The following is a 6,437-nucleotide window of genomic DNA, read 5'->3' as shown; positions in this document are numbered from 1 at the left end:
TATATATATATATATATGTATATATATATACATATATATATATGCATTTAAGAACCATTAATGAAAAAGAAAGATGAATTTGAAAGAGTGCAAGGAATAATTTATGGGAGGGTGTGGAGGGAGGGAAGGGAGAAAGGATGTAATTATATTAATCTCAAAAAATGGGAGAAAAAAAATGTCCCCATGATCCCACCATCCTGCATGTCTGTTCTGAGGAGCAGTAGGAAGTTTCCTCCATGGACCTCCATTGACTTCTCTCACACCCAAGTGCGCCTCCACCTCATGGAAGTCTCGTTGGACATGGACAAGAGCCCTCTTAGGCCTCACAACGACCTTTTTGGTTGTGAACTAAAAGCTGACAAAGATTGTCGCTTTAAGGTGGATAATGATGAGAATGAACAGCAGTTATCACTAAGAATGGTTAGCTTAGGGGCAGGGGCAAAAGAGGAATTACACATCGTAGAGGCAGAAGCAATGAACTATGAAAGCAGTCCAGTTAAAGTAACACTGGCTACTTTGAAAATGCCTGTACAACCAACAGTTTCCCTTGAGGGCTTTGAAATTACACTACCTGTGGTCCTATGGCTGAGGTGTGGTTCGGGGCCCATGCACATTAGTGGACAGCACCTAGTAGCTGTAAAGGAAGATGCAGTCGAGGGTGTAAAACTCTTATGTCTGGCATGCGATCTGCTCCTGGAGGTGGTAGCAAAGTTCCACAGAAAAAAGTAAAAAGTGATGAAGATAAGGATGATGATGAAGATGATGATAATTCTGATGATGAAGAAACTGAAGAAAATGTTCCAGTGAAGAAATCTGTACAAGATACCCCAGCCAAATATGCACAAAAATCAAACCAGAATGGAAAAGACTTAAAACCGTCAACACCGAGATCAAATGCTCAAGAGTCCTTTAAAAATCAGGAAAAGACTCCTAAAACCCCAAAGGACCTAGTGCTGTAGGAGACATGAAGGCAAAAATGCAAGCAAGTACAGAAAAAGGTGGTTCTCTTCCCAAAGTGGAAGCCAAGTTCATTGTGTGAAGAATTGCTTCCGGATGACTGACCAGGAGGCTGTTTAAGATCTCTGGCAGTGGAGGAAGTCTCTTTAAGAAGATGGTTTAAACAGTTTGAAACATTCCATCTTACTTAATTTCAGTAACAGTTGATATATTTTGCTATCCTTTCTATAATGCAAAGTGAGAACTTCCCCTACTTTGTTTGATAAATGTTGTCAGGGTGTCATTGTCAAGAATGTGTTATCTAAAATGCCTGTTTAGTTTTTAAGGATGGAACTCCACCCTTTGCTTGGTTTTAAGTATGTGTGGAATGTTATGATAGGACATTGTAATAGTTGTGGTCAGCTGTAGAAATGGTAGGAAGACAAAAATATACATGTGAAATAAATTCAATATTTTAATAAAGCAAAGAAAAGAAAAAACTTATAAATTCTTTATTGCTCAAAGTAATAATGCAGGATCTCATCAGTTCCTGAATTTTGCAATTTATTATATTTATGAGTTCAATCTAAATGATGACTTTCAAGTATGCTATGACATATGGATGCTTTCCATATGTATAAATAATTACCCCCATTAATGAAATAATCACCATTTTTATACCAATTACCTAGGCCACTCATATATGAAGCTGCATTTAAGTGATCATTTATAGGCTTGCTACTCAGTTTCTATGATTTTTGAATTGTTCTAAGACAATACAACATTTCAGTCATAATTGATTTGTAATAAGCATTGTTACATAATTGGTCAAGCTCTTCTATTTTGTTATGAAATTCATCCTGGCTTTTCTTGGCTGCCTAAGCATTTACAAACCATAATGAACTTAAACAAAGATTTTGAAAATATTCAAATTATATATATACATATATATGTATATATATATAATTATTATATATGTATGTGTGATGAACATATTATAATAGGTATAAGTTATATCTAAGACAATCATTTCATGTATTCTATAATTTCTTTATTATATTTTAATAATTTTTGTGCAAGCACTATGCACTCATTTTATTGGGCTTAATTCTTGATGTTTAATGATTTTTGATGTTCTATGGATGGCATCTTTAAAACTATAGCACTTGGGTTTGTTCCCTTGACATAGGGGTCTTATACAGCCTGGGCTGGCCTCAAACTCACTTAGGTAGCCAATCAGTTTTTGAACTCCTGGTCCTCCTGCTTTATGCTCAGCTAATACTATTGTGATTTGAACATGAGATGCCCCTCACAGATTTGTCATGAGAGCTTTGGTAGAGAGAAAGAACAAGAGAGCAAGAGAGGTGGTGGCAGGGACCTTTTAAAGGGTTGGTGACTTCTGATTACATAGGTGCTGAGTCTCTGAGGGCAGCCTGCAGGAACGCCTGGTTTCTGACACATGTAACACACACACACACACACACACACACACACACACACACACACACACACACCATCTCCCCCATACACATACCATATGCTTATACATGTTTTCTTATTTTGTCCTTCACATTTCTTTATCTGTGTTTTCCTCATATTTGCTGGCTGAATTGATCTATAATCATAAATCTGTAAAACATGAAAGTTTTGATAACCCACTTATTGAATCCTAGATATTTTGTAGTATAGAAATGATGCAATTTATTTATTTTTTTATTTTATTATTTTATTTTATATAACAAGGTCCAATTAAATGAAAACAAACATTTATACACAAAACAACCATTTATACACGCAATTTATTTATTCCCTTATTGGAGAGTTAATTCTAGCTCTTATGAAGAAAACTGAGAAAGAAAATCCCCTGTGGGGTCTCCCTTGATCCTTTATTGTTTACCTCAGCACAGACAGCACATCTAACAGTGGTGTCTTTGACCAGGTGGGTGGCTTAGTGGGGATCCAAAACCAGTCACCTTCTCAGACTTGCTGATCTGCCATCTGGTAACATCCATTATTCTTGTTTATTCTGTGTGGCCAGTTCTCATTTTTCTCGGTCAATCTCCCCTGGCCTGTATGCAGGGTGGTCTGGTAAGCTGGGCTCCAACAGGGCTACCAAGACTTGTAGAGGTTTTACTGGTTGTAGGGTCACTTCCTGGGCAGTAAAGTCAGCCACTCTATTGCCTCTGGCCTGCAATGAATCTCAGCGCCTTTTTGCTATATTTTGCAATGCATAGTAGGCACCCCTTTGGGTAACCAGACAGCTTCTAGTATGGTTCCTTCTTTATTTTCATCTCATTCCCTGCTCGGGCCAGCAATACTCTTTCCTTATGTACAGCTCTGTGGACGTGGGCCATGGTGAGAGCATATTGACCTTCCGTGTATATGGTGATAACCCTCATCTTTTCCCTCAATGGAGTGCTCAAGTCAAAGCTTAAACTCAGCTCCTTAAGCTGAGTTTGCCCTGCTTCAAGATTATTTCTAGATAGTTCTAACTTGGGTCACCCCCACTTCCTCTGACAACCTGATCCTGTCTTGGACGAAAGTGCCCCTATCTCTAAAGAATACCATATCTGGTGTTGTCAGGGCCAGCTCAGTCGGGTCTGGCCTGAAAGAGATCAGGTCAGTCACCTCAAGAGATTTGTTGTCCAACAGGAGACCTGTAGGGTTGAGAACTGACATCTAATGGAACAGAATATGAAGTTATGTTCCACTCAAGAGGGCCTCAGCAGAGTGAGAGGCTATGAGGGAAAAATTTTTTTTTTTTTTTTTTTTGAGACATGGTTTCTCTGTATTCCTTTGGAACCTGCCCTAGAATTCACCCTATAGTCCAGGATGGCCTCAAACTCATAGAGACCTATCTGCCTGCGTCTACCTCTGGAGTGCTGGGATTAAAGGTGTGTGCCACCAGTGCCCATCCAGGAGCAGTTCTTGTTCTAAATTTAATTTGTCAGCTTCTTTTACCAGCAGGGCAGTGACAGCTATGACATTTGCTGGCCATCTGGTTTTGGCTGGGTCAAGGCTCTTGGACACATGTCCCACTGATCTTTCTCAGGGCCCCAGGTTTTGCATGAGAACTCCCTTGGCAATGCCTCTGGTTTTATTCATACACAAATGGAAAGGCTTAGTTATGTCTGGAAGGGCCAGGGTATAAACCAGAGGTGTTTTCAATCTCAGCCCATTGTATCTGGGATGCTGACATAGGTCTTGGCTAGCTCAGCAAATCCCTAGCTGTGGCTGGCAATCTCCAACTGCCCCCAGAAATACTTTTACCTGTCTTTTTGACATGAGAGTAGGGACTCCCAGGATACCTGAAATGTAGTTGTAGGAAAATTCCTTTCTTCTTCTAGGTTATAGCCTAGGTATGTGGCCTCAAAGAAGCACAGTCTAGCCTTTTTGGCTGAGACTCCCAGGGCTTAGACAGTTTCAAACAGGCCTTTTGTTGACTGTTTACATTCTTTCTCAGAAGTCAAAGCTATGACATCATCTACATACTGGAGCAGGGTGTTTTGTGGGTATTTTCCTCTAAATCTCATCAGACAATATTTCTGAGTTTCTGTACAAAGAGAGCTCAGGTTAGTTGACCAGTGTATATACCTTCTGTATTCAAAGACAAATATGGTTGACTGGGACAGATGGAAGGCAGAACAAAGTTATTGTTAATATTATTATGATGATGATGATGTACACAGTATTCTGGCTGCATGCATGCCAGAAGAGAGCACCAGACCCCACTACAAATGGTTGTGAGCTACCATGTGGTTGCTGGGAATTGAACCCAGGACCTCTGGAAGAGCAATCAGTGCTCTTAACCTCTGAGTCATCTCTCCAGTCCCCACCCCCACCCTCATATAGACCTTCTTTTAGAAGGCAAAAAGCTTAGGAGGGTGTAAGGGTTCAGTATTGTGGGGTAGATTATTTCAATGTGCTTACTGACTTCCATTAAATTCTGTAAGTCAAGTGTCAGGCTTCAGAACAGGGAGCAAAGGAGTATTCCATGGGGAGTGGCAGGGATAAGGATTCTTGCTTCCTTCAACTGGTTGATATGCTTGATGATCCCTTATTGCCTCCTGGTTCATGGAGTATTGTTGGACCTGTTGCAGAACTTCATAACTAAACTGTGATGAATGGTTGGTATGCTGCTAAGCCTTGGGTGTTCCCTTTGGGTTCAAACATCCAGGTAGCTTGCTTAAGTTCTTGCAGGTAGCCTGAATATAAAAATCTTCCTTCCTGGTGGCTGAGTCCTTGTGTAAGAGGTACTCTCCTCAGAGAACAGATGACCAGAATGTTGGTAGGAGCTTGACCAGAATGTTGGTAGGTGCTTGACCAGAGCCCACAGTTAGACTAGCCAAGTTTGCCATTTAGAGATGGTGGCTCTGAGTTTTTGTAGTAAGTTCTTTCTAATCTATGGGTATGGGCAGCCTGGCATAATAAGAAAAGAATGATTCATACCTTGCCCTAAGTCTATGGTCCAGGGAGCTATGTGGTTTGGCATGCTTCTCCTTGGACTGCTGTCTTCCTGGAGGTTAGCAGTTCAAGGGAATCTGTCAAGGCAGAGTTGGGTGCTCTGGTGTCTATTAGAAAGTTAACAGTTTTGTTCCCTACACTTGCAGTCATCTTGGGCTCCTAGGGACTAAGTTTTATGGAACCCGGGCCCCATCAGTTTTCAAAGAGCTGAAAGCTGGGGTAGCTCTGCTCTTTTTCTTTTCTGCTAGGACAGCCATTCTTAAAGTGACACTTATAACAAGCAGTTTCTTCCCAGACATCTGCTTTCTCTTTCTCCTGGTCTATTTTCTCTATTTCCTCTCTTGTCTGTTTCCCTAAGGGCAGTAATGACCACTCAGGGAGAGTTTCATTCCCTGCCTGTCTTTGGCTGAATCTTGGCTGTTATACACTTCCTGAACAATTTCTAATAGTTGAGACCTAGTCATCCCTTCAAATCCCTCTAATTTCTGGAGCTTTCTCCTTATGTCTGGTGCTGATGGTATAACAAAGGCCTTATTAGTGGATCTTTGTTTTTCATTGGTATCTGAGGAATCAATATCAGATATGACTCAGAGAGCAATTCCAGACACCCAGTGGGAGATTCATCAGACCTGTGAATTACCTCACTTGCCTTGGATGCTTCTATTAATCCTCCAAAGAATATTTGGCAAAATGTATCCAACAACCTTTTAACCTTCATTGGTATTAGGATTGAAACTGGGTTAGGTGGATGGGAGGGTCCACTCTACCCAGGTCTCTGCATCAGGCAGTGTCTTGCTGCCTGGCCTCAGAGCCAACTTCCAAAGTTGTAGCTGGATTTGGTCCTCACCCACAAACAGGGTGGCCAAGAGCTGCTGGCAGTCATCCCAAGTCAGCTGGTATGTGTAAAATCAGTTTACAGCAGGCTGATAAAGGCCTGCAGTTTCTCTGAAAAAAAAAAAATCACTGATAGTGAGGGGAATCTGTACCATAAATGGGGGTGGGAGACATATTCCTTCTCCATTTTCTTTCCCTTGTCT

At 40.9% G+C, this 6,437-nt stretch overlaps 1 pseudogene; it reads left to right on the top strand.

Annotated features, from left to right (window-relative positions):
- The first annotated feature begins 282 nt into the window (after window positions 1-282).
- On the top strand, window positions 283-1,107 carry LOC127215213 (nucleophosmin-like; annotated as a pseudogene).
- The last annotated feature ends 5,330 nt before the right edge of the window (window positions 1,108-6,437 follow it).

This window comes from Phodopus roborovskii, unplaced genomic scaffold (genome assembly GCF_943737965.1).
Source record: "Phodopus roborovskii unplaced genomic scaffold, PHOROB, whole genome shotgun sequence".
Taxonomy (NCBI): Eukaryota; Metazoa; Chordata; class Mammalia; order Rodentia; family Cricetidae; genus Phodopus; species Phodopus roborovskii.
The sequence above is the reverse complement of the archived record's forward strand: the minus strand, read 5'-3'. Positions and strand labels throughout refer to the sequence as shown.